The sequence below is a fragment of the Acartia tonsa genome, chromosome 10, assembly GCF_053477335.1.
Source record: "Acartia tonsa isolate MP-2025a chromosome 10, ASM5347733v1, whole genome shotgun sequence".
Taxonomy (NCBI): Eukaryota; Metazoa; Arthropoda; class Copepoda; order Calanoida; family Acartiidae; genus Acartia; species Acartia tonsa.
The window spans coordinates 7955520-7981980 of record NC_137269.1 but is presented as its reverse complement, the minus strand read 5'-3'; the positions used below and the strand labels follow the sequence as shown (position 1 = coordinate 7981980).

General features: G+C 33.5%; 1 long non-coding RNA gene across 1 annotated transcript; it reads left to right on the top strand.

The window, feature by feature from the left end:
• The first annotated feature begins 10994 nt into the window (after positions 1-10994).
• LOC145329302 (uncharacterized) lies at positions 10995-15285 on the top strand. The gene is made up of 4 exons (XR_013882858.1): positions 10995-11508; positions 12307-12375; positions 13319-13381; positions 14760-15285. It is a non-coding gene; the product is annotated as an uncharacterized LOC145329302 (long non-coding RNA).
• The last annotated feature ends 11176 nt before the right edge of the window (positions 15286-26461 follow it).

Below are 26461 nucleotides of genomic sequence, written 5' to 3'. Positions count from 1 at the left end.
TTAATCCTCCTTGTGCCAACAAATGAAAAATTAGATCAGTATTTTTTTAAAATTTAACTATGTAATACTTTGTGGGAGGAGGTTGTGATTACCAGGCACTTTTTGGGAAACTACCATCAAATGTTCCAATTTTATTAATGTTTCCATGATAATAGGCGAGCACATGGGGATAATAGGCAGTTATTTGAGAAAAGATTTTCACTATACCTATTTTTATTCCTCCTCTGCCTATATTATTACTTATAAATATTAAAGAGTGAAATATGCTTGGTATTAAAATTTTATCTATTATAAGATTTTAAGATTTTAAAGATTCTAAATTATAGAATATATACTATAATTAATTTTAATTTATTTAGTGAGCTTTGCTTTTATGATTGTTTACATTCACTATTAAGCTTTTAAAAGTATTATATAATCTTAATAGAATATGAAATGTTACCTTCTCCTTCATAACACCCATTCTCTTAAATAATATTTATAATTAGGTAAGCAATGTTCAAATTGATTGTTTTGAATCATTTAATATCACAATTCATATCTTATATAAGTCAAAATACTGATGCTACTCTAAAATGTCTATATGAAATAGTAGAATAATATGATTAGAACTTATAATGACTTTTCAATAAATTCTTAAAATTACATATCAGATGATAATCTTTGGTTGACGAAGCATTACCAAGAATAATTTAGATACATTTGTTTCAAAATGTATTTTGCATGTTTTGGAATTAATGAGAATTTTAGTTTATTATACAGTGTTTTTTTTTATGAGCACTTTTTTGAAAGCAATTTACCCCACTTATAGTTATCAGAATTTAATGATTAATGGCTTATTTTCTTCGTTTTTTAAGGGAAATTATGAAACTACAAAAAAAATTACAGTTTTTGTTGAAAAAGTACAGTAAAGTTGAAAATTAAAAACTTAGGTGTCAACATATAAAAATGGTTTTAGCGCATTTTTCTTAAAAAAATGGATTTTCTGTAGTCGACTTTGGGGGGCCAGTACTCCCTCCCTGGTTGAGATATGACCTTCAAACTTTGATATGTTCTAGTACATGTCCCTAATAGTATCTGTATACATTTTTAGCTCTATATCTCAACTTTGAAGTGTTTAGCAGCCATTCTTGCAAAAGGTTGATTATTTGAGCATAAGAAAAATGCGCTAAAACCATTTTTAGATGTTGACACCTAAGTTTTTAATTTTCAACTTTACTGTACTTTTTCAACAAAAACTGTAATTTTTTTTGTTGTTTCATAATTTCCCTTAAAAAACGAAGAAAATAAGCCATTAATCATTAAATTCTGATAACTATAAGTGGGGTAAAATTGCTTTCAAAACAGTGCTCATAAAAAAAAACACACTGTATTATACTACCACACACACACACATGAACTAACACATACACAAGTTTACTACTACACACACCCACACACTTTTACATTATAGTTTATTGAATGCATAAACTCAAACACAGTCACATACATTTAAGCAGGGCATATATTACTTCTCTATTTGTTACATAAACTTTTATCTTTTATATTCTTCATTACATTTTACTGATCTTTGTGTTGTTAATAATGTTGCTGTGCTACTAATGTATAAAGATAATTAAATAATTAGTTATAATGTATGTAACTAAAATAATAATTTGATTGTTTAATCTAGTAGTGAAGTATTAAGACTTTTACAAGCAGAAAATATTAAATTTAGAAATAAATTCTTACTATTATAACTTGTAATAAAAACTTCTCCAGCATAACAATACCAATGACCACGACAATCACCTGAATATAAATAGCAGTTTTTGGAACATAGAATAAATTTTTTCTCTCATTATTTTGCATTATTCTATTAAAGGATGTAAGAGGGTGTTTGTTTGTTTCTTTTTAAAATCTTTGTCTGAACCAATAGAGTTCTCAGCTTTAGGGAAGATATACAAAGTCCTAAGATGTTTTGAGGCAAATCTTTATACATATTTTAGTTTTGGAATTGCTATAAGCTCTTTTGAGATACAGAGATCCCCCCTTAGATGCTTGGTGCACAGCTAATAGTTTTACATAACAGAAACATGACCATTAAAAGTATTGTTGGTTATTTTACTTGCAAAAATGAGCTTTATCTTATCATATTTATTGGTTTATTCCTTGGTAGTGGTTATGTATTATGTTAATTTTTTCCAAAAAGTAGGAACATTTCAGAAGCTTGAACTTTCATTTGAAATGTTGCATAAATATTTCAGAAGGCTTTGTATTAGCAAATCAACAGGTGGATATATAGACAAATAATCAGGCATAACAAATTTTAACTTATTATAATCCATACAACAATGTATTTTACTTTATGATATACTAGTGGCTTCGCCCCTAGAGGCTTTTCCCCGAGAGATGATAAAAAAAAGTTAAGGTGAAATTAGTAAAAAAAAAAATAAGGACCAAGGAAATCTTCTGCAAAAAAAAAGGACCAAGGAAATCTTCTGCAAAAAAAAGGACCAAGGATATCTCCTACAAAAAAAAAAAAAAAAAAAAAATGGGGGGGGATTTTTTGTTTTTTGGGGGGGGTTGGGGGTGTGTCCCACCCCCCAAGAAAATAGCCTAAAACCACCACAGGACCAGTAGGTATGTTCCCTGAAGAGCAGATTCCGATTGGTTCAGTGGTTACCAAGATCTTAAGCTTCAGACGGACGGACAGACGGACGGACGGACGGACAGACGGACGGACGGACAGACATCATTCTATTTTGTATTATAAATTAATAAATTTGCCCTAAACACTGCACCTATCATAGAAGGTGTAGGATAAGATTGTGTTTAAATTACTCTTTCCTCTATTTTCTAAACATGGAGGATTTTTATTGGGTTTGACTCCCAGATAAAAGATAACAGACTTCCTATTTGTATTATAGGTAAGGTGCGCCCCTAGACCCAAATGACTCTACAATGGGTATGAAAATTGACTATAACCACCCTGAGATATACATTAATGAGGCTTCTCTCAAAATGATGAATATGTGAAGATATGGACAATCTTTTGCTTTAGACAAAAATTATGGAGTAGCCTATCATCTAAAAAAAACAAAAAATAGTCTATAATAATGATTTGGAAGGAAAAAAATGCGACTTATAACTATAACAAGACAAAAAGCTTTCCTTTAATGCAATTCCTAAAATTTATGCAAACAAAATACTACTCATTTATTTAGATGGATAATGCCTAACAACAAGGAAAAAATCAGGAAGTTAAACTTATGAAATTAAATAAACTTACATGGAAGGGGAAAGTAGTCAGACCGTCCATCTGTAAACTCAGTGCAATTTCCATTCGTGGGTAAATCACAATTTTCATCTAAACACATACAAATTAAATTTTACTGTATCTACTTCCTGTGCATATAAATGTGATATAGACAGACTTACATAAGTTAATGATAGAGTAGACTTAATATTCAATTCAAAATGCAAACAGATTTTTAAGTATTTATTATATTGGATTAAATGCAGTTTTTGAGTAAATAAGATTATATATTGATACTATATTTAGAAATGATTAAATATGTTAATAAGTCAAAACTACTGATTATTCAAAGCTGGAAAGTTCTGAAGTAGCAGGATGTCTGTCTGTATATCAGGACACCAAGCAACAGGATGACTGTCTGTTTAATTAATACAATGTATTAATTAACTATGCACTTTGAAGGGGTAGAATATCTGCCTATGCAAACTATCTAAAGTAGTAGGATGTCTGTGAATAGCTGTATTGGTCTTAATAAAGACTCGAACCCAAACCAGATAATGTTCTGTGTTAGGACTCTCAATATCAACTGACTTAAATATATATTCTCTTTATTCTTTCTGAGAGCAATTAAAGAGTAATTAAGAGTAACAACTAACATATGTCTGCAAACTTAAATATATGACATCACAACATAAATATATGACATTTACCCCCTTCTGAAACCATCCAGCTAAGCATGGTTTCACCATCCATCAGGCTGATCCAATAAACTGGGATCAATGTCTTCACTGGGTGAACCTACATCGAAATTAACCCCGGCCTCAAGTCCTTCCTCTCCTTCACCCACTGGAGGAGGAGTGTTCAGCGCCCCTCCACCAACCTCAGCAGAAACACCCACTGTTGCCGCCATGACAGCATTACTCGCTGCAGCAGTTACGGGCCCTCCTACAGCAACCATCACAGCATCATTTACCGCTGAGGCGGTATCATTCGCAACAGCCACCTCTGCAGCAACCGCTGGCCCATCTGCCGGCATTGCCACCTCCATCTCAACACCACCAGTGACCTGAACACCTCCCGAAACCATCATCACCCCGTTGTTAGCCTCAGCACCGCCAGAAGTCCCAGCCTGTTGCAACTGCCAATATGCCGCCGCCGGTAAGTCATTGTTTATTCTGCGCCGGATCTCGGACAGCTCGCTAAAAATATTAGACAGGTGCCTTTGCACTTCAGCCTCTTTTTGCGCCATCTCAGAAATAGCCTCTTGAACCTTAGTTCCCTGCCCTGCCAAAACACTTTCCACCTGTTGGCCCACCTGCTGTCCCAACTTGGTTGAACTACTTTCCCAATTATCAGTCATTGCTGTCTGTACACGCTGTACTAGATAAGAAGCCTTTTGCTGTGCAGTAGTAGCCACCATTTGCTGCACCTCCGTATCTACCTTCCTTATACAGTCCATTAGATCCTTCTTATGCGTGGCCAACATATCTTTAATCCGTCTATGACCGTCCGACTGCCAAAGTTTCTGTGCAGTGTTCAAACTTTTGACTGATTCTTTTACAGCCTCACGAATTTTTTCCTCAACCATAGGCTTTAGAGTCACAGCAACAGAATTACTGATTCTACCTATATCTTCATCACTGAGCGGCGCCAAACCACGTCTGTCATTATTGCGCTCAGCCTTATTTCTCTCAACCTCAGCACGTAAATCTGGTAACTCCCTCTTCTGTTTAGGCCCAAGAGAATCTGCCCCAGCAGGCCGCTTGACCACGCCCCTTCTGGAAGTACCTTCCCCAGCATCATCATAAGCCTTGCTGGCTCCCCTTCTGGAAGTACCTTCCCCAGCATCATCATAAGCCTTGCTGGCTCCCTTAGTCCTGACCGACCCAGCAGCCTGATTTGGCACAAACTTACCAAACCTGCGCCGTCCCTCACCAGAACTAGTATCTGCCACCTTTTCAGGCTTGTCCGTTGGAGGCTCAGTCCAACTGTCTAGCTCCGAACCACTCTGTTCACTAGGCAGACGATCCCTGGAATCAAGCTCAACCTCAAGGCTCACGTTGCCAACATCGTCTTCATCATCATACCCAGGCTCATACCTGGGCGATTCTACATCATACTGCCTCCTATCATCTCTTCTATACACAACATGCCGCCGATTAGCTCTACCAGCATCCAACATCTCAACAGACGGTTCACGCTCCTCCCGCCGACCAGACGCCCGCTGATACCGCCTTTCGTTTCCATCTCCATTTCCTGATAATAATCAATAATTAAATATTAACATTTTAATATTTTAATATTTTAACATTTTTCATATATAAGACGACATTCAAAACGAAATACTTTACACAAATTATATTTATCAGGGATGCCAAATTTTAATTACTGTTTTCCCGATAACGCGAAAATTTAACGCAGTTACACAGTCTGCCTAAACAACCAACACACAGCAATCCAACAACCACCCCCGCAGCACCCATCACAGCCATAACAAAATGCTGCCAACTATTAGTCAACCAATCAATCGAGGTATTATACAAATGTACAAACCAATCTTCTGTAACCTCTACAACAAAAGCATTTGAATTAGCAGCCAATTCCGAAAGTTTAGCCTCTTCCACAGACTCCAACACCTGTCCTTTCTCTCCCTTATCCAACAGATGCTCAAAATTCAACGGTACCTTCAACCAACTATCCTCCAGCCGTTTAGTCTGAACCAGCTGCATTCCTGCCCCCTTGTTGCCTAGATATAATCCAGGTTTAACTCTCACAAATACTGGATTTTTCCTACACTCGACAACCATCAACAAGGAAACATTTTTAACTAATCTTGTGAACGGTTCTACAGCAACAATTCTACCGTCCATGAACAAAGAAAAATGACCAAGATAACACGGCAAATTTGCTCCTAAAGTCACATTCAACCATCTTTTTTTACATACAGACACAAGTTCCATCTCCCCTAGATGTTGTACCAACAAATTTCCGACTTGTTTGATGTTGGAATGAAACAAATTATTCTCCCAACACCCCTGTTCTGCCTGCAAAATCCTTTCCACCTGATGGTATGAAGAAGTTAGCTGTAATAATAAAGCACCATCCTCCTCCTTTCTTCGCATCCAAGGAAAAAAATTCTTTTTAGCAGTTGTAATCCACAAAAATACATCCGGAACGTTGGTATGAAAATAATGCAAATCAGTCAGAAAGTCAGAAAACTCCACTTTTTTCCCCAGTTTCAATCCCAACGAAAACTGTGGAGAAATCGCCAACCAACTTTGGCCACCCTGATTATTAGCATCATCCGCCATATTAGAAAATGTAAACAAAGTTAAATTTACAATTTCAACAGTCCGAAAATAACTAAAATGACGTCTATCTTCCTGTGATTTATTGTGAACTATCACTCGATCAAGCCCAAGCCGCAGATCAGACTCCAGACAATGTGCACCAATGAACTGATCCTCAAGAAAACAACTGTTATCAGGTAACATTGAAATTTGTATATTTTTCAAATAACTTGTAATCTGAACTTCTTGAAAAGTATTAGGCACAAAGGTATTATTTAAATAAATACCATCCCCTCTGCACTGAGGGTCAATCCCATACGTCATCATATCCTCATACAGAATGGTACCATTTATGAAATAAGTCATTGACCGGTCATAAAACGCTACAGGCAACCGTCGTCCATCTATGTCTAACACCCTCTGTTCCTCCATCCTTTTACAATCTTCACTAGAAATTAACTCATCACTACTAACAACAGCTGGTGCCCCTAAATGTATGTGGCTATATTTGCCACAATACCAGGTGTGAACCGTTCTGTCGACGTGACATTGTACCGCGGGCAAAAATCTCACTCCTACTTTTTTTAACAGATGACCACTGATTGTTCCATTAAACTCATGCTGACCAAACACTGTACATTCTGAAGCCCTCAACTCAGGACCGTCGCCAACACACTCCTTTACTAGCACAGGTATCACATCAGCCCCACAGGGTATTAAACACAATCCCCAAATTAAAAAATATTTACCTGATTTGAATTTATTATTATGACCAGACATTATTAGCTGATAACTGTTCACCAATTCACCCGCAAATATCAACTGATTTAGCCTTTCATTGCAGAACAACTTTTCACCTACTAGCTTTGTCAGCACATATTTGTTATTAAAATAATCAAATAACAATTCATGAACTCTTATTAGAATATATTTTTATAATATTTATATATATTTATATAATATTTTTTTTCAAAAATAATTATTATCAGCTCTCCTTTCCCTACTTTCTCCGTCCTCGAGTTCCTATCTGAACATGTACCACAGGACCCCCTACCTGAGATCTTAAACTGTTTTTAAACTATTTTTGAATGGGGGGTCAAAAATATACTAGGACACCTATAGAATCAAACTGCAGAGCCCAAATTTGAATTAAGTCCCCAATAAACTTTTTTTGGGGGATTTAAAAATTAATTTTTACTGTTGCTCTGGTCATTTTTACCAGATCAAAGGGTCTTTTTTTACTTCGTGTAATATTGTAACTTAGTGAACAATTTTATATAATTCACTTTGTACTGATACAATAAAAAAAACATTACTCTGTTCAATGGAAATAATTTTTTTTCTAAAACAATTAATTACATTGAAAAATCTGACATAATACAATAAAAAACATAATGCTGAATTTAAACCAATTAGAAATTAGAATTTCCGAAAGAGTGTTTTCACAAAGTGACTTATTTCAAACGTAGTTAAATAATTTTATTTAATGAAAATGAAAAGAATGAAAACCCTACTCATAAAAGATACATACTTTTTAAAAATATTTTTAAAAATATGTTTGAATAATCTTATTTTATATCATATTTGTATATGTGACAAAAATAAATTTGTTGTATTGCATAAATATTTGTTGTCATCTTAATTTATTTAACCCTTTACAGCCAATTTTTATGTGTTTTAATGTATAATAAACATGAAACATTTTTATGTTAATTCATTGATATATTGTAAAGAATTAATTTTTAATTAGTATTGATAGATAAAATCAAAAGACCTAACTTTTCTGTATACTAGCATACAATATTTACGAAGCAAGACACTCTAAAAGCTGAGTATTTTACCTACAAAGGGAAGAAACATCACGATTCAGTAAAAATTATTTAATCCATAGTAAAAAATAAACTTTAAAATCCTAATAAAAATTGATGTGGGCAATTGTTCTCATTTTTGGCTTTGCAGTATGATTCTACAGATGTCAAAGTATATTTTTAATATACCTTTTAAAAATAGTTTAAAAACAGTTTAACCTCCTCCCAGTGTCCCATAAATATTTCGCCACCCGTGATCCACTTTTCTTAATTGTAACTAATCTTTCAGGTGAAGATTGCGGCGGCGCCGTAGTCAAAAACGACTGTTCCGATGGAAGCTCAACCTCGTCAAAATTACCCTCAACTACAGGAGCAGGCACCACAGATTCATCTGTCACTCCCACCTCTACTCCTTCCCCTACAGGTATAATTTCTCTATTAACGTTCCACTCATTTCCATCCCCTGAAACTCTGTCATTATCAACCTCAACCTCACTCTCCTTCTCCTGGATCTCGTCACTCTGTCTTTCCTCTGCCAATTCAAAACCATCATTTTCAGATGACAAATACACAACATCTTCACTCTCTCTCTCCTCTACAGTTTCCCTCTCTACAGGCATATTGTCAACCTCCAAAAATATCTCATCGGACGGACAAATTTCAGGTAAAGGAAAAACGTTAAAATTAACCTCCTCCCCTAAAACTTCCGTTCGAGCATGAATTTTTCGAATTTTATCCCTAGCCACAACCTGATTTTTCTTGATGGGATTATTCCCAAAAGGTGCCAACTCATACAATGCATCCGAAAATTTCTTAACTACAATAAAAGGCCCTCCATAGAAAGACTGTAATTTCTTGGACACGTCAGTCTTCACAATATTAAAGAAAGCATAACAAACATCTGTCACTCTCAATGCTTCCTTCTGTACTCTGTGTTTATTTTGAACCTCTAAATATAACTTGGATTTTGTAGAAATTCTCTTAATTACATCCTCCATATTTTTCAGAAATTCCAAATACGACCGCGAGGATGAAGATTCAACAGACGGGACTGGTGATAGAAAATCGAGGGGAATACGTGGCTGCCGACCGAAAACTAGAAAAAATGGAGAATAGCCAGTTCTAGAACTCTTGGAGCAGTTAAAGGAAGCCTGCAAGAAATACAGCGCTCTAACTGCTGAAAGACTGCCACAAGTAGACCCCATACACAAAATTTGAAGCCTTAAGCTTCAATAACAAAAAAGTTATGGACCTTCTAAAACAGCATTTTGTGTTACATGAAATTTTTGAAAGAATTTTAATGCTTCTATAAAAATTTTTAAAAATTAACTACGTTGCCGAGAAGCAAAATTAAAATCTCATCTTTGTCATATTTTTAGGTTGCCAGTAACCATACATATTTTGTTTAGCATTTGAGTTATAATTTTTATGTATAACCGAGAAAAAATTCATTATTTTTACATCAAATTGATAGAGTTTAGCAATAACCGTTAAAATCCCTACTTACGCGCTAGGGGGTGATGTGTATCTGACGCTGTAGTTTTTTTAACCAATAAAAATATGTCGACGATCTAAAACAAAAAAATAATTATTTTTTAAAAACTGCAGAGGTTAGTTGTCAACAAAAAAGACTTATTTGATATTTAATTTCGTCGGCTTTAATATTATACAAAGAATATCTAAAAAAAAAACACGACAATATTTACAGAAAAGCAGACAGCTGGTTTCATATCAATATGGCGTCGTAAACATTACAGATATTTTCAACATTTTTAAAATTGTGATAAAGTAATTTTATTTTAATTAATAGATAACCAAGTTAAAAGTAATATTTCTACTTGAAAATTACTGGGTTGCTATAATAGGGAGGGAGAGGATAGCAAACTTTTATATAATGGTAGTTTTATAATTGAATTTCTTACATGCAAAGCCGCAGTAGGTACAATGTTTTAAGCGAAGCATCTCCATTAACAATTTCTTTAGTTTTTGAATATTTTTGAATAGGTAAAAATTTTCTTATGAATTTATTTTTTACCAATTATTAAGTTAAGTTAGATATGGAAGGCAGGGGGGTGGGTGAGTAGGAGAGGAGGATATATACTTTACGAGGAGTTTAAATAAGTTATATAATGGGGAGTGAAAATATCTTTATTTAAAATTATTTTTGTCGCTGTTGTCTTATATATCAGGTCTCTCTCGTAGCGGTGCCATATGTACCCTGTTTGCGCGTAAGTTACGCAATTTTTGACCTAATTTTTGACAAATGTAAATAGAGGGAAAGCAAGGTACTTAAACTTCTTTAATATCCTTAAGAGTAAAAGGATACCAGTCTGTGTACTGAAGGATCTCGCTAACTACTGAACTATTATGGTTCTCCTTTACATTTTGTAGCTGCTTATAGGTTTTGGAAGGTTTGTTACTATATTCGGGGAAGGTATTACCACCCTCCTGAAAGAATTAACCCCTATAAAAATCCCCCCCCCCCCTAAAAAAACTTTTTCTTTTCACATTGAAAGGTGGGGGGGGGGGGGATGCCGACACCCCCCTCCCTCAAGAGCCTCTAGAGGCCACTAGGGGCGTACTCGCTAGTGTAATTCTTATTTAAGATAGTTTAGCAACCCCCCTCCCCTTAAACCACTTTCCCTTTATTTCGATTCCTCCTCTCCTTTTTCTCTTTCCCCCAAAAAATGTACACGTTAAGGTCCAATGTAAACCTATTTAGTACACTTACATCTGAAAAAAATCTGGCAACTATGCTCTCTCGGCAATAGTCAATATACATATTCATTACGATAAAAGATTTATCAAAAAATCTTTGAAGAAGAAAAACAATTTGGTGTTGTAGGTGGCACATACCTAATGTTTTAAATTAACACTAGCGGCTATACCCTCTAGCATCTAGGGGTCTAGAAAAATAGCTTAAAACTATCCAAGACTTCAATCCTAAAATAAAATTGCCCAAAACTATAATAGGACCCATGTGAAGCTTACCTAAAATAGTGAACTCAATCGGTTCAACAGTTCTTGAGTTCTTAAGCTTCAGACAAGAAACCCTTACTACTTTTTAAAATAGGATGACCTATTTAGAGTCTGGTCTAACAATATCAAAATATTACAGAGTTTTCTAGAATGAATAAATCAATGCGTTTATCTTCAGAGAATGTATTTAGAGGTAGGTAGAAATAATAAATCTTTTTGGGTCATGGAAAGAAATCGAAGTTGTTGGGTTTCATCGTTTTTTCACAGTAGCTTTTGAAAGGTTATTTTAGGTTAGGTTAGTTAAGTAAATGTTGATGATTGCCCTGCAGGGTTAGAAAATATGCACTGCAGGGCTAGAGCCCCCCGCAGGGGCTAGAATTATGAGAAAGGCTACTGTGAAAATACGACGAAACCCGCAACTTTGTTTTCTTTCCATGATCCGTCTTTTTTCTGAAGCGAAGCTACTTTGTATTTCATGTCTGTCCGTCCGTCTGTGAGAAAAGATGTGTGCGGAATGTAAATATCATAGCTGCTATTTAAGATAGGCGTCTAAAACTTACGTAAATATTCCCTATAACAATGAGTTTTCAGTTTATAAGTAACATGGTCTGTTAGTCCATCAGTAATTCTTGGCCCTTCATTATTTTTTTTATGAAAAATTTTATTTACTCGACTGCTACCTTTTCTTTTGATGTCTGCTTTAACGATGAACATATGATTTTCTCTGTATTTTATTTGGTCTGTCAGTCTGTTCATAATTCTCTTGCCATTTGATTTATTTTGAAAAAATTGATTATTTCAACTGTCATTCCAAATAAATGGCTGATTTTTTTGGTGAAAGATTTTCCTTTGACAAATATCTACTTTATTTATCATATGGTCTGTCAGTCCGTTTGTATTGTCTATAGGTGAGACAAAATTGTAAGTTTTTGATCTAAAATCTTTTTTTGCACTTTATACTTACTACCTTTTCAATTTTAATTTCATTCAGACAAAGAAAATCCATGCCCAGTAATGGAACTTGAAACGTAGACAGGAAGAAAAAAATATGTTTATTAAGGTAATATTATAACGCATGATTAAAAATGCCTCTTTCTGCCCCTCCATCCCATCCCCCGCGATCAACAAGTATGCCCCTCCCTTCCCCCCCCCCCCCCCCTCCAAGCAAAATGTCCTAATGTTCTCGCAAGCTCAAGGATGCATTAAGACAGAGAAAAACTTAACCAAAACTTTGTTATCGCTTCACCACACCATAAGACAGAATACTGTCCAAATAATCTTAAAATTGATATAACAGATTAATAAAAAGATTGTGCGCCTCGTATGTCAAATACTAAGTCCAATTCGGAAAGGTTAGACATTATTTTTTCTTTCAAAACTGTAACTCTGTCTATATTCATATATCACTATTGAACCTGTGGCCGTAACACGTAGCACACCTGCTCATTGTCGCGAAGGTGATAGGTTCAAATCTGGACAAAACACTGCTTCATAACTAAAGATGTTTAAAATGGTTCCTACAGCTGCTATGCCAGGTGCGCAACATAAATAGTTAGAGTAGGGAGAATACCATGCACAGTTACGATTTATAGCCAAAGGTTGTGAAATCAAAGAGTTGGTTGTTTAATGGGTGTTACCTTACTTAATACCCTGGGCAAGCGCGTTGCATTACCATGTGCAATTGAGTGCGTTGCATTGCAATTCAAACGAAAAGTGCATTGAAACCACCACTGCCGTCAAACCCGATATCTAAAAGGAAAAAAATTATGTCTCAACAGAATAAAAATCTTATTGAGACATAGTAAATAAAAAAATGCTTAATTTCAGCGTTCTAATCCTGTTTTCAAATCTTAAATCACATAACTCTATGGTTACTTAGTATTGTGAACTCTTACTTTTCCTCCTATGATTTTAGCAAAATTTACAATAAGATTTTGGGAGGATTAATATTATCATTAAGCTTTTTACTCACAATTGGTTTTTAAATTATTCTGTTGTTTTAGTAACAAGAAATGAGGGTCTAATGAGAAAGCCTTGCAGTTGCGTTGGTATTAACATCCTCCAAGGTAAGTCATTTTTAATAGCACAGCTACTCTAAAAGGGGACTATGCAATGCACGGATTAGAATAAGTCATTCTAAGCACCTTTCAGCATTGATTCTTAGTATTTTTCAGTGAATTTTACTAGGTTTATGATTAATATTTGGATTATTGACTAAAAATTAGGTTTTTTCATGGTTTTATATGAAAAAACTTTGTCACTTTGAAACTATAAGCATTTTTTAATAAAATCTCATCAAATATTTTGTTGTTCAAACTGTTGTTTCAAAAGCTTTAACACATAAGTATTAGGTATTTCAAGAGAAAAATTTATACCTATTTATAATAAGGGTTTGTAACTTGAATTATTGTAAACAGTAAAATTAATGTACGTTTGTAATTTACAGCATTATATGAATTTTGCCGTGTTATTTTATTTTGTCCTTTAAACTCAACAAAGCATTATTGCACCAAAAATGCTTAACATTTTTTAAAAATCATATAAAACCATGGACAATAAACCAAATATTAGACATAAACCTAGTATATTCACTAAAAAATACCAAAGATCAATGCTGGAAGGTGTCTAGAATTACTAGGTCTCGTTCGTGCATAGTCCCCTTTTGAGTTTGTGACTGGGCAAAATAGCAGTCTCAACGCATTCTGTTTGATACACACAGATACACATAATACTGTTCATATATTTTTAAAAGCAAAGCTTTTCTAATATTAGGGTTGGTCTGTCCGTCCGGGACAGATAGCTTTTTCGTCAATTTAGGCATGTTAGAATTGTCCTATCGATTTCAAACTTTGCTTGATGATTCCGGTGGTAGTTAGGTACAATTTAGAAAACCTAGCAATCTATAATCATAACCAAAATGTCTGTACATCCATTTTAAACATGTTGATTTTTTTTACTTTTTTTAACAACAAATTTTTATGTGATCTAATAATCCAATTGATCTGATTTTTGGCATACTGATTTCTGGAACAACAAAGTACAATATTACAAGCGAAGAAACTCTTATCAAGTCCTAAAAATGTAAGTATGTCCATAAACATTATCCTGTCTCAAGCAGTTTTTCAACAAATTTACTTCAATCGACTATTTAAATTTATATTCTGATTATTCAGTTCTGACACTATACAAGTGTTTATGTCCGTTTTTCCTACCGTTTCAGAGCTTCGCTTTTATGGATGTTGTCATCCTTATTTTTAATTAAAATGTCATCAGATTTGCTTTATTAGATATTTTGGTAGAAACTAGTAGTATAAATATTTTTAATCTACAAAAAGGGTAATTTTGTTTACTATGATTAGAGGAATTTATCGTCCATTGTCTTATTTCCTTAGATACAAGATTAATTAGGTATCTGTCGATTACTTCAATAAATTAATATTTTAGGTAGAAGTGAAGAAATGGATTAAGTGGTATGACGAACAGCGGTGGTTTGTGGCAGAACAAGAAAGTTTGATGACGAGAAACCCCAATCTAAGTGCATAAGTTCTAAGCACAGAAGAAAAGAAAAATATTTTATTCCAGTTTTGATTGGAAACTGAAAAATATCCGATTAATTATGTAATAATATAAAATCCGAGAGCCGGCTCATTGGAGAATTTTAAAGAGCCATTGTTGAATCTTATATGTAAAAGATTTTAGCTAAGATAAGCACCAAGTCATAAATACCTTGATCTAGAGATAAACATTGGAATCTAATATGTAGTGGCTCTCAATATTTTTTTTAGAGCCAGTTTAAGAGTTTTCACATATGAAAACCAAAAATGTCTTGTTTAAATCACACAACCTTTCCAAAGATTTTGATAAAATTGATTAAAAGGATGAAATTATTCAAAATTAGCACAGCACGATAAGTAATAATAATATTTTTTTTCTTTTTCAGTATTCAGAATGAAATATGAAATAATTTTCATTTTAGTATTTTTTTTATAAAACTACAATTAAGGTCGTCCGTTCGTAACGGTTAGCTCTTTTTGTTAATTTAAAAATTGAGGTGATAGGTTCGAATGTAAGACTGACACTAGATCATAACTAAAGTTATTAAAAATCCTCTCTACTTTGGATTTGTCATGTGATCGTCATAAACAGTTAGAGAAGGAATAATGCCTTGGCCTTTAAAAAGGCGCAACTCGTTAACAATTACAGTTAGAACTTTTCAGAAAAAAAATTCGTGCAATCAAAGGGTTAATTGTTTGTTGGACAGTATTTTACGTAAATGATAACGAAATTTTCAATAACAGAGTAGCTTCATTATGAATTTAATAATTTTATGTAATTTGATAATTTATTCATCACCACATAAATGTTAGATTAAAATGCATATTCAAATCTCCCCTACTGCTAAGTATTTCTGTTTCTTTAATCATATAAAATGATGTGCTATCTCGTCCGCACAGCTAAATTCCCATGAAAAAGGCTTTATTTATCGGTTCAGCGGTTAGCAAGATCCTTCACTAAAGACAAAAAAAGCTTACTACTTTATAGAATAGGATGGAGGGGAGGGGGGGAGAAGGAACAATGGGCTGTTTATTACACTAGTCCCCAAAGTTTTATAATAATGTTTTCTTATTTGTTGGCTTAACAACTTGGGTGACTTTGGTGAATTTGATTGGTTGGTTAATTCAGTTGAGTGTTCAACTACTAATTTTCATCTACAGAAGTGGTAATTTTGTGCATTATCATTTGTTTTTTTTATGCATATCTTACAAAGGTTGGAAGAGTTTTCAAGTTCACTTAGTAATAAAAGTGAACTTGTAAAAGTAAAAGTAAATAACACATTAGGACAGAAATATGTAATCAAAAATTGTTATTAGATGTTTAGTTTATGTGCTTGATATGATTTTTTTTAAACATAATGAAAAAAATTACTTTTTTGCAAACAATCTAGTAAATCTTCCTGAATCCCCCCTACCTAACCCTTCCCATCAGTTTCTTTTCTAAGATTTAAAGATTTCAATACAAAAAGAGTACTTGAAATACTTGAAGCATATTTTTCCCTATCCATTTGTCAACACCCCACTTAAAACTTCTTGAGTTGTCTTGGGGCAATATACAAATATGTAGGAGGAGCAAAGCTTACTATTGATTTTTTGTTTTCATTAATATAAACAAAATAAAAATTTGAAATTTAAATTTTAAAGGAAAGGTAGTTATGCGGAAAGTGTCATGTATGACGTCATAAAAATACATCTAAAGAGGAAGGATTAGAGGAGAAGTGGAAAAGGAAACCCCTAAAAAGGGTGAATTTTTATGACGTCACACATGCCAATTTCCGAATATCCAATAAAGTACATTTACACCTAAAATAAGTATTTAACTGTCAGTCAGACAAAAAATTTAAATGACTGTTTAAAAATTTGTTGTTTCCAAGGAGAACCCTGCAAATATCTATCTGTTTATCTCTTTCTCTCTAACTATCTAGCAAAGTAACTGACATACTTGTTTACATGAAAAAATAACGTCTGTTTTTAACATCTAAATAATTGGCGGATTCTTTAATTCGTAGAGTTTGTGTTTTTTACATTACCTAATATAAAATAAAAGTCATATTTAACAGAGATCTAAAGGGATAAGACAATAGCCGATAAATTGATGTACATACCCAATAATGAAACACAAAATTACCCCTTCTGTAGATTATAATTTGTGGCTGTAACATTGGGCCTTTAACTTTTTTTTAAAATTTATTAAAAACCTCCTAAATTTTTAAGCCAACGAAAAAGAAAGCGTTATCATAAAACTTTGGAGACTAGTGTAATATACAGCCTAATGCCCCCTCCCTCCCTGTAAAATAGTTGTCATATTTTACTTATAATAATGTAAATAAATAACAATAGGTTAATTTTACCTAAAATTCTACAATCAAAATATTCAGGAAGAGAGGGGACATTGGACAATTAAAATGACATCCTTTCAGGTTGATAATATAGTTTTCAGTTATTAGTCAATATGTTCCTCTATTGTTGGGAGGGGATGTGGGGTATCGCTATATTACCCATCTGGAATAAACAGATTATTAGAGTTTGCGAAAATCTCAGACAATAAATTATTATTTCCAGCATTTCAACTTTTAAAACATCTATTTTCTGAAGGGTTTCTAAGGGATAAGACAATATAAGATAAATGTTTATGCGTCTTCAATGATGATTATCAAATTTATTCATTCTTTAGATTAAAATTATTGGTTAAAAGGTTGGGACATTTTAAAATTTAAGAAGTCAGTATACTTATCAATTTAAATATAAGTACCCAAAGTTTTGACTCTCTACATGTATTCATGTTCTATGGTCCTTCGTTTTTAGAGCTTTATTTTTATGGATGTTATCATCCTTGTTTTCTTTAACAGTAAAAGATAAATTCACATTTAATGCTCACTGATATAGAATCTTCGCTTGAAAAATTCGGGGTATGGCTCACTCAAGATGTGCATGGGTTTTATAAGTTTTCAACAAAAATTTCAGCTTTCTACCTTAAATAGTAGTCAAGAAATACACGTTTCCCATTAGTTATAAAGATGGACGCACGGACAGTCGCACCAAGTTATTTATAGAGTAGCTTTGCTGCTAAAAAAGATAACATAAGAAGCAATTTAAAGATAATGATAAATAAGATATGGTTATAATATAACCAGGGATCTAAAGGGATAGGACAATTTCCGATATATTGATGTACAAACCCAAAGATGATACACAAAATAACCTCTTCTGTAGATTACAATTAGTGGTTGAAACGTTTAGTTACTCAACTTTATGGAGCAACTAATCAAAAGTCAAGAAAATTCCCCAAAGTTGTTAAGCCAACAATTAGTAAACTTTATTTTAAAATTTGGGAACTATTGTCCTCTCTCTCTTAGGTTAACACTAAAAATTTAAGCTTTCTACGAAATTGATTTTTCTCCTTAGCCGTACAGATGGACGGACGGACAGACACACAAAGTTATTTATAGAGTAGCTTTGCTACTAAAAAGAATAAAACATAAAATGACATTTAAAGATTTTTTAATAACAAATTGTTATAATATAACCAGACATCTAAAGGGATTAGACAATGGCCGATAAATTGATAAACATCCCAAATTATACACAAATTACCTTATCTGTAGATTAGTGAGTGAGACGTTTGAACACACAACTCAATAAACCAAGCAATCAAAATTCCCTATAGGCCATAAAATTATTAAATCAACGAATAAGAAAACTTTGGGGACTATTGTCCCCTCTCTCTCTGAAGTTATTTCCTATATAAGATTATAATATATTTGTGCGAGGGATGTAATGAAAATAGCTTAAATCCACCCAGTAAGATATGTATAAAGCTGCCCTTAAAAGAAAAACTAATTGAGTTCACCAATTTTCATGATTTTTAACTCTAGACAGAAAAAAACTGTAGAACAGAAAAAAATTAATTTTATCATAAAACAAGCAAAAATAATGCTATCTGGGTAATTTTTAATATGCTAGAGTTTTTTTCATGCTTAACAACTTTGCTTTTATGATTTGATTTGAAAAAATCAGTTTAAAACCGGTTTAATAGATGACGCTTTCTTAACTATTCATTGTTAAATTGTCAGGGAAGCTTAGTATTGTTATATGGACAGGTTTTAGGCTATTTCTTTTTATTTGATTCTATCTATCTATATTCCTATCTGTTTATCTATCTATCTATTTATCTGTCTATCTATCTATCTATCTATCTGTCTATCTATCTATCAATCCATCTATATCTATCTATCTATCTATATATCTATATATCTATCCATATATCCATCTTTCAATCTAACTATCTATCCATCCATCAATCTATCTATCTGTCTCTTTATCTATCTCTATCTATCTATCTATCCATCTTTTTGTCTATCTATCTAAGGAAGTGATAATCTGTGTCTGTCTCTACCAAAAAAATGACCCCACCCCCTCACAATTTTTCGTTTAAAAGATAGCTTCTCCAAAATATCTGAAAATAGAAATTACGCGAAGATGACGCAAATGACGTTTTTTTAAAAATGAAATTTTTTTTATAATAATAGCTAATAAAACAATTTTCAAGCATAACTTTTATCTTACTAAAAATTTCCAGTATGGCTTCAGAACCGATTAAGATCCCCTGGATTGGAACCAGTTCTCAACAATACTGAAAAATCATGTATAGTATTATAGACAATTTTCACGAATTTTATAATAGAAATCATAAAATTAATACCTACCAGTTTTGTTAGCCCGGGGCTTAGAGAAGCTATCTATAATACTAATCGAAAATTACCATTATCCTTATCCATTTATATAAAGTAGTATAGTTTTTTGTTTTTATTTACTTCTGGCTGTACGTTGTTACATATTTAATAGTTATATAAGCTAGTAATTAACAATAAATTAGTAACGGCAATTTACAATTTAAATTTGTTGAACTGTAGAAACATATTGAAAGAGCTTTGAAGGGGTGTATCCAGAAATTTCTGGTTCATGTACAATGAAAATAGGGGAGGGGTAAACAGGTTTGAAAAGATCCATAATATCTGAGATCCAGAACTCTGTCCCCGTTTAAAAATTGAAATGAAAATGGGGGTAATCAACTCCCCCCCCCCCCAAAAAAAAAACATCATTTTACTCTTTCTTTTAGAATTTAACTCCCTTCCCCCACCTCAAATGCCCTAATAAAGCCTCTAGGGGCGTAGCCGCTAGTATTAAGATAAAAAACTGAGAAAAGCGGTTATTAAGCATAAATATTTCAAATTGCAGAGCTACTCTTTAGCTTTTCTATCATTCTAAATATATTTCTTTATAGCTGGTCTATATATCTGTCTATATTTAGTAAAAGATCCCTGAAACCGCTGGACTAATTTGTTAATTAATATTCATGCAAGCTTTTTATTGCTCCCTTGGAAATTGTTGGTCCATAAGTATTTCTAACAGATTTAATAATAGTCAATCTATCTATCAATATATTTTAAGGGATAGGGATGAGTTTGAAAAATAGCCTAAAATCTTCTCTGGACCTATGTAAAGCTTCCTTAAAACAAAGAACTCAATCAGTTCAATAAAGTTGATTCCTGGGACAACAAAGTATAAGCAAATCAACTCTATAATCAAGTCCTAAAAATGTCAGTATGTCCATAAACATTATCCTGTATCAAGTAGTTTATCAACAAATTTACTTACAATTTTGCTCCGATTCTTATACATTTATATTCTGATTATTCAGTTCTGACACTATACAAGTGTTAATGTCCGCTTGTCCTACCATTTCAGTGCTTCGCTTTTATGGATGTTGTCATCCTTGTTTACATAGTTTAACATTTTGTGGGGGGTATTTTGAACTGACTTTACCAACATTTAAATTTTTAAATTTTGACAATCTTTTATAAAATGTAATTATCCCTTTAATCTGATTTATGGAGCAATGATTCCTAGGACCAAAAGGTAAAATATTTTAAGCAAAGCATATATATAAATTGTTTTTGTAAAAATGTAAGGATGCCTGTAAAGAGAATCCTATATCTTTACAATTTTACAGAAAGTTTATATACCTTAAGTTAATATTCTGCTTATAACTTCCCTTCCCTCTCCAAAGGACCAGGGTCGAAGCAACAAGTATCTTTAAAATGTATTAGTTAAAGATAGAAAGAAGGAGAAAAATAGATAGATAGATACTATAGATACGTTTAGGTTTAAAGGTTAATAATTTAGGTGTAATTTAGGAGAAAGAGAGAGAGAGAGAGATAGAACTCTATATTTGTCAATGTTCGTCAAAAAGGACATAATTGTCTCATACGGACGGGCGGACGGACTTAAGTTAAATGTAAAAAAACTTCATTTTTGTGTGCTTTGCTACTTATGAATGTTGGAAGCCTATAGGATAACAGCGGAGTAACAGTCCGGTTATGTCATTGGTTGAAATATTGTACAGATTTTAGGGCTTAACTATTGCATTTATTTTGCATAATAAGCCAAAAGACGATAAATTGATGTACATCCCCATTAATGATACACAAAAATTACCCCTTCTGTAGATTACAATTAGTGGTTGAAACGTTTGGGCACAAAACTTAATAAGCCAACCAATCAAAATTCACTTTAATCCACAAAGTTGTTGAGCAAACCAATAAGGAAACGTTATTATAAAACTTTGGGAACTCTTGTAATAAACAGCCCATTGTCCCCTCTCTCTCTCTCTCTGTGTAGATTAACGTATATCTTAGGATAAAGCTTTTCTTGGGTGAATTGTTTCGTATAAAGGGAAGCCTATGACAAAACATATTATAAGTTAGCTGAAAATATTTGAATTTCTTATAAAGTTATGTTTCTAAAAATTATATCTTCAAAACTAAAGACGTTAAAAATGGTTCCTACTGCTTCTATGTCAGGTGTGCAACATAAATAGGCGCCACTAATTACCATGCACAGTTAGAACTCTTTAGACAAAGGTCATGCAATCAAAGGGTAAGTTGTCTGTACGATGGGTGTTGGTAACCATAGATATATTATGCAGGGATCTAAAGGGATAGTACAATGATCGATAAATTGATGTACATCCCCAATGACGTTACACAAAATTGCCCCTTCTGTAGCGTAAAATTAGTGGTTGAAACATTTAAACACTCAAATAAATGATCCAACTAATAAAACTTTAATGTAGTTCCCAAAGTTGTTGAGCCAACGAATATGAAAACTTCATTATATAACTTTGGGGACTAGTATAATAAACAGCCCATAAATTTTAAATATTTTTAAATAAAGGGGTAAATTTTTATCATCATTGGGAATGTACATCAATTTGCCATTGTCTTATCCCTTTTGGTCCCTAAGAAAATTGTCTTTTTATCAATTCCACATTAAAATGATATTTATTTATCGCATCCTATATAGACAACTTTCCGCGGATATTAAAATAAAAAATTAAATTATTTTAACCTGTTTTGTTAGTCTTAAGGGGGAGACTGTCTGGGCTAACAAAACTGTTGAAAATTTGACGATTTTAATTTTGGTACACAAGGAAATTTACTAAAATGCGATGGTATACATGGATTTTTAGTATGGCTAAGAACTGATTCTAATCCAGTTTTTCCATAACCAGCACTATAGCTTCATTTTAACAAAATTTTAAAACTAATTTCAGTAATCCCCTATTACTAGTGAACGGATTGGGTTAGAGTGGATCTAAACACGGCAAAATTAGCGCATTATCATGCCAGACACCTGTGCAAAATTTGACGTCAGTAGCTCAAAGTTAAGGGGGCTGGACCAAACGATGTATGTTCAATCGATATAAGTTTTGGCGAAGTTGGATTTCGGCCTCTCAACTCATCAATACAAGTTTTGGCAAAAGTTTGTCAGTTGGGCTAGGATAGAGCTACAGTCGAGGTTAAGGTGTCTAAATGACCGTCTCAATGAGCCTCATCAGCTTGCAAAAGATGAAGATCCTAGGACAATATTTAGGGGGGTAGACCAAACGATTTGTGTCCATCGATACAAGTTTTGGCGTGAACCCAGCAGGGTGCCACTGAAAAATCTCATTTTCTTTCTCATTTGGGTTAGGATAGAGCTACAGAAGATTTAAACACGGCAAAATGACCGTCTTAGTGAGTAGAATTTACACAAAAAATTTTAGGTTGATAGCTCAACGTTTAGGGGGCTGGACCACAAGATGTAAGTCCATCGATACAAGTTTTGGCGTAGCTTTTTCAGCAAATATCGTTTGGTCCGACAGGGAAGGAGTTGAAATCTTGACCCCAAATTTTGTACACGTGTGTATCTCATCAAGACGGACATTTTGCCACCTTGAAGTTCAAAATCGGTTGAGAAATAAAAAAGTTTTTCTAGGAAAAACTGATTTTTAAAGAAAAATTGATAAAAAAATTCGCCAAAACTTGCATCAGAAAATCAAACATCGTTTGGTCTACCCCCCTAAAAATTGTCCTAAGTCCCCCAATTTTTTTGTGTGAGTCCGTGGGGTCGAGACGGTCATTTAGACACCTTACCATCGATTCTAGCTCAATCCGTTCGCTAGTTATCGAAGAAACATGGATTTTGTCAATTTGGAATTTAATGTTTTTAAACATTTATAAGTGAAATTTCAAGTATAGTGTATTTTCTAGGGGAACTATGATGTGCATCTATCTCCGAATGTCCACGGTGACCCTTTATTAATTTGGTAGAGGTTTTAGTGTAATATGACAACACAAAAGTGTCTACTAAGGTACTTTTCGATGTAAATCTGTCCTTCAGGGGGTAGTTAGAGACCCTTTAGCGTAGTATAGAAGGCTTAAAAGTAGACAACGGTTGAAGATATCTTAGTATCGGTTAAAGATCTTTAGTTCAAGCTTACAGAGGACTTCTTTGGTGTTACCCTGGCCCACCTGGGTACTAGATAACCTGGGTATTGGTGTCCTGGCTTAAGGAAGAGTGTCTTTAGGCTAGATTACGGTAGTCTAAGGGCCCTTAAGTAGGGAAAGGTGCCTATAAATAGTTGACGGTTAAGGGTAGAGTAGACTAACCTTCTCCCACTTGACAAGGGTTACTCTAGGCTTATTCAAGCTGTTATGACACTAATTACTCATAATTAAATTTTCAAACACAATTAAACCGGTTTGAAACTGATTTTTTCAAAACAAAAAATTAAAGCAAAGTTGTTAAGCAAAAAAAATTTCTATCATATTAAAAAAAATAGCCAGATAGCTTAAATATTTCTTGTTTTATGATAAAATTAAGTTTTTTTATTTTTTAGTTAAAACATATTCAATAACTTTAAGTATTTTAAGGTTTTTTTCTGTCTACAGTTAAAAATCATAGAAATTGGTGATCTCAATTGTTTTATTCTTTTCAGATAAGCTTTATACTTATCTTACTGGGCGGATTTAAGCTATTTTCCTGACCTCTCATGCCCTCCCCTAGAGGACAAAGTAATTATTTAATACCTATATTTGTGACAACTTTTATTACACAGAAACTCCCAATTTTTAACAACAACAAAATCCCTGCCCCTCTCAGAGAGCCTCGAACCCGCAACATACAGATAAGGTAACCAACATTCTATAAATGAGCTATATTGGAGACCAATTATTAGTTGTGAAAATAGACAATGTATACAAAAACTTATTTCTTATAGTATCATTTAAAATTTCACACTCTTCCATGTCTGTCATCGTAGCTCAGGGGTAGAAATGAGGTTCCATTCCGATAGTTTTCAGTTTGCAACAACCCAAACACCAAATTTAATTTTCACTGTCTGAGATAATAAGTAATAAAAAATTTAAAAATATTTTTAAAAATAGATTTTAAGATGTCAAAAATGTCAGGGGCCAATATGTAACCTTGAAACTCGTTTTAGACTATGTATTGCGCTAATAACCCAATCTTAATCTTCATGCCATTTTTAAAAAGGTATAAAACGTTGTTATAGCTTAACTGTGGCCCAAATGAGAGCTACCGTGTCAAAGGGTAGCTTTAAAGATGGGTTAATTTGGATCCTGCAGTTACTCCCGTCCTTATGGAGATGTGGCCTCCCAGCAGCCCCGATCTTAATCCAACGGACTTTTGGGCCTGGAGCGCCATTAAAGCATGAACAAGTAGTTGCGCCCATACCAAAAAGACATCTCTCATTGCTCCCATCATGGAGAACTTCGCCTGCTTAAACAGGGACATGGTGACCAGGGTCAACGGGCGGATCAGGGGGCGGGTAGAGGCGGTGATTGAGGCTGGCGGCGATTTTATTAAATAATCTAATAGTCATATACCTAGGTGGCTTCCCAGTTTTTAAAATTCAATAAAATCTTTAAAATTGACGATTTTATGTTTATTTGTTTAAAAAGAAGAAAAAGTCCGGATTTATGTGGTGCACCCTGTATAAGATTGAAAAACATATTGGTTCATTGGTGGGTCTTGAACCACCCTCCTTGACATCTGAAAGCTGATGCGTTAACTAAAAGAGCTCTTTCAGCATGAGACATGTTTAAGTGTCCAACAGTTTTATTATAAATCGTAAAGTATATAATATTGAAAGAAATGTTATTTCAGTGGTGGGTCTTGAACAACCATCCTTGACATCTGAAAGCTGACACCTTAACCAAAAGAGCTATTTCAGCATAAAACATATCTATATGTTTTACAGTCTTATTTTAAATGTTAAAGTATATAAGATTGAAACAAATATTAGTTAAGTGGTGGTTCTTGAACCACCCTCTTTTACATCTGAAACCTGATGCCTTGACCTAAAGAGCTATATCAGCATGAGACATGTGTAAGTGGTCAACAGTTTTATTTTAAATCGTAAAATATAAGATTGAAAAAAATATTGTTTCAGTGGTGGGTCTTGAACAACCCTCCTTGACATCTGAAACCTGATGCCTTAACCAAAAGAGCTATTTCAGCATGAGACCTATGTGTATGTTCAACAGTCTTATTTTAAATGCTAAAGTATAAAAGATTGAAAAAAATATTAGTTCAGTGGTGGGTCTTGAACCACCCCCTTTAACATCTGAAACCTGACGCCTTAAAACAGTCTTATTGTAAATGCCAAAGTATAGAAGATTGAAAAAAATATTAGTTCAGTGGTGGGTCTTGAACCACCCTCCTTAACATCTGAAACCTGACGCCTTAACCAAAAAAGCTATTTCAGCATGAGATATATGTGTATGTTCATCAGTCTTATCATAAATGTTGAAGTATGTAAGATTGAAAAAAATATTGTTTCAGTGGTGGGTCTTGAACTACCCTCCTTGACATCTGAAAGCTGACACCTTAACCAAAAGAGCTATTTCAGCATAAAACCTATCTATATGTTTTACAGTCTTATTTTAAATGTTAAAGTATATAAGATTGAAACAAATATTAGTTAAGTGGTGGTTGTTGAACCACCCTCCTTTACATCTGAAACCTGATGCCTTGACCTAAAGAGCTATTTCAGCATGAAACATATGTGTGTGTTCAACAGTATTATCTTAAATGTCAAAGTATATAAGATTGAACAAAATATTGTTTCAGTGGTGGGTCTTGAACCACCATCCTTGACATCTGAAACCTGATGCCTTAACCGAAAAAGCTATTTCAGCATGAGACATATGTGTGTGTTCAACAGTCTTATTTCAAATGTCAAAG